This window comes from Gossypium hirsutum, chromosome A10, assembly GCF_007990345.1.
Source record: "Gossypium hirsutum isolate 1008001.06 chromosome A10, Gossypium_hirsutum_v2.1, whole genome shotgun sequence".
Lineage (NCBI taxonomy): Eukaryota > Viridiplantae > Streptophyta > Magnoliopsida > Malvales > Malvaceae > Gossypium > Gossypium hirsutum.
The window spans coordinates 99,563,451-99,566,901 of record NC_053433.1 but is presented as its reverse complement, the minus strand read 5'-3'; the positions used below and the strand labels follow the sequence as shown (position 1 = coordinate 99,566,901).

At 34.3% G+C, this 3,451-nt stretch overlaps 1 pseudogene; it reads right to left on the bottom strand.

Moving 5' to 3' along the window:
- Positions 1–2,172: 2,172 nt before the first annotated feature.
- LOC107895964 (major pollen allergen Bet v 1-F/I-like) lies at positions 2,173–2,991 on the bottom strand (annotated as a pseudogene).
- Between the last annotated feature and the right edge of the window lie 460 nt (positions 2,992–3,451).

Here is a 3,451-nt window from a genome sequence, read left to right as displayed (position 1 = left end):
TTGAAATTGAGAGATTGAAGACTCAACTCAACCTTGAGTTTGAGATGAAAGATCTAGGTGAAGCTAAGAAGATCCTTGGCATGGAAATATGTAGGGATAGAGATCATGGCAGAGTTAGTTTATCTCAGAAGCAATATTTAAAGAAGATACTACAGAAGTTTGGCATGAACGAGCAGACTAAAGCTGTAAGTACCCCATTGGCTTCTCATTTCAAGCTTTCTGCACAACTATCTCCTTCGACAAATACGGAACAAGAATACATGTTACAAGTTCTGTATTCTAATGCAGTAGGTAGCTTGATGTATGCAATGGTGTGTACAAGACCCGACATTTCACAGGCAGTTAGTATAGTGAGCAGGTATATGCATAATCCTGGAAAAGGACATTGGCAAGCTGTGAAATGGATTCTACGGTATATTCATAAGACCATGGATATTGGATTACTGTTCAAGCTGGATACTACACTTGGTAAAGGTGTTGTTGGGTACGTTGATTCTGATTATGCCGGTGATTTGGACAAACGAAGATCAACCACTGGTTATGTGTTTACTCTTGCTGGAGGACCAATAAGTTGGAAGTCTACACTGCAGTCTACAGTTGCGTTGTCAACCACAAAAGCTGAATACATGGCTGTAACAGAGGCTGTAAATGAAGCTATTTGGTTACAAGGTATGGTTAAAACCTTGGGATTGGTCCAGGAGCATATTAATGTGTATTGTGATAGTCAAAGTGCTATTCATTTAGCAAAGAATCAAGTCTATCATGCCCGTACAAAGCATATCGATGTACGTTTCCACTTTGTGCGGGAAATTATTGATGAGGGGAAAATTCACCTTCAGAAGATTAAGACTGCAATAATCCCGCAGATATGATGACCAAGGTGGTAACAACAATCAAGTTCGAACATTGTTTGAACTTGATCAATATTCTGCATGTTTAACAGTTGAAGAAGGCACTATCCAGTGTTGTTGACAAAGGCAGAGAGAATTGTGTGAAGATAAGATTACTCGAATCAAATCTTCAAGGTGGAGATTATTGGGAATTATCCATATTTATGGAAAATCAAAGATATGGGTATCAAATAATAGAAAGTCAAAGATATGGGTATCAAATATTGGAAAGTCAAAGATATGGGTATCAAATATTGGAAAGTCAAAGATATGGGTATCGAGATATTGGCATAATAAAATCTGAATATTTGCAATATATGGTCCCTAATTGTAAAGTGACTTTGCAAGTTGATCCCTGAACCTCAACTATAAATAGGCATAACCATCTCTCATTCTGTATCTCAAACTTGCCATTCTCTACTTAAGGCATTGTTTTCTCTCTCTCTCTTTGTAAATTCTCACTTGTATTTTGGAGTGAAATATATTTGGTAGTGCCCGAGGACGTAGGCAAAATTTGCTGAACCTCGTTAAATTCTTGTGTTCTTTATTGTATTATTCTGCATGAATTGTGTGTGTGATTGTAGTGATTTATTGTGCTATTAAATTACGATTGAGGGATATTCTGGCTAGGAAAGACCTGGTACTTAAGCGATCCTTGCGATCCACCTCTCTTTCCTGGGAATTGAACTTAGTGTGATTTTTTAGTACAATAATTTTACTCTTTTACACGCTTCCGCACAACATATTAGCTAGCTAGAATCAAAGCCAAATTTTTATCAAATATTTATCTTTATTTCTTATCTTGGGTTCTTATGTTTTACTAGTTTCTTTTATCTTAACTTATTTAAAAAAATACATATAAAAAATCGCCAACTTTCAAAATAGTAAATTCCTTATTTAGCTTGTTGATAATTAGCTTCCTATTATTAGTCATGTTCGACTATATTTAATGGGAGAGAAATGACAGGAAGTATAAAACTAGAGTGACATCCCATAAAATGATTTTCAATTGACAGTTGCAATTTGTGTCTTCGATTTGTAATGTAAAAATTATACATAGTGTCGTAAGTAATTCTCTTTGTAGATTGTAGCTATAAGTAAAAGTTGAAAACATATGGCTACATCATGATTGCAGTGTTACAATTTTTATTCTTTCTATTCGATTTTAAATACTAATTCAATTACCAAAAAAAAAAGCCTTGAGATTTCGTTAACACAACGGATGTATGAAAGAAAATTTGTAGAATGTTCGCAAAATATATACCGGCTAAAACCCAGTTATTTTTGCAAGTTTATATGTTAATTTTATTTCATTATATATATATATATATAAATAATACAACGTACTCAAACTCTTTGAGTATAATAAACATAAAGATGATCAAATCCTGACGACCACCACTCTTATTAATATAACAATGGAAAGACAAATTAATATTTTAGTTGCAAGCATCGGGATTTGCCAAGAGGAAAGCTTCAATGGCCTTGTAAACTACCTCACTCCTTTGAATGAGAGCCTTGATTTCATCTTCGGTGATTACATAATCGCCAACGGTGTAAAATTTGATCGAGCTCTTGCAAACACTTCTTCCGCTTGCAGCAGCCACAAATTGGTTCTCATAGCTGATTTTCTCAAGCTTGTCCCCCAAAGGGCCGCCTTCAATCAAGCTGTAACTGTATGACAAATTGTTTTCATCATGTCCTCCAATCATGTGCTTCATATATTGGAATGGAAGACCTAAGGAAATAAAATACTTATTATCCGACATACTCATGTCAAACAGATACCAAAAGAAGAAAAGAGCTAAAAGAAAGTGAAAATTAAAGAAGTAACTAACCTTCAACAAAGTTGATCTTTACAATACTTCCGGGCTTACCATCACCTTCGAGCTCAACACTTAATTGCATGAGGGGCAGCATTGGGGTAAACCTTGGCACCTTCAAGAACAAAGGCCTTGAAAAGCCTGGTTGGGGCGACTGGGGAGGTTACCTCAAACTCATAAGTGACAACACCCATTGTTCTAAAGCTATTTGGAGTTTTGTAGTCTTGTCTTTGAGCTGAAAGAAAAGAAGAAGAAATGAATGGATGAGTGAGTGAGTGAGCGAGTGTTTCGATGTGTGGGAAGCTAGAAAACTATGATAGTATTTATAGACTGAAATTGAAACTTAAGAACTTGATTATTTTCAATTTTTAATTGGATTTATATCCAATAATGTTATTAATTTTTATTAGTAAAAAAAAGCATCCCAGATATGTCTAGGTAATTGCCAATTGATGACTTCATATATAGAGAGAGAGAGAGGAAAATGCTTATATAAATATTAGTCTGTTATAGGAATAGATGAAAAGAAGTTGAGGTCAAAAAAATCAACTGATCCAAAATGCTCAACATGAAGCACCGACTAGTCCTATGATTCTATGCATATTTAATATTAATAATTTAATTCATTTAAAATAATATTGAGAAATAATGTTTCAAATTCACTACCGTCAAAAACAATTCAATATATAATAGACTGTTATTTACTATTATTCCTTTTCTAGAATGAGACTCGAGGTA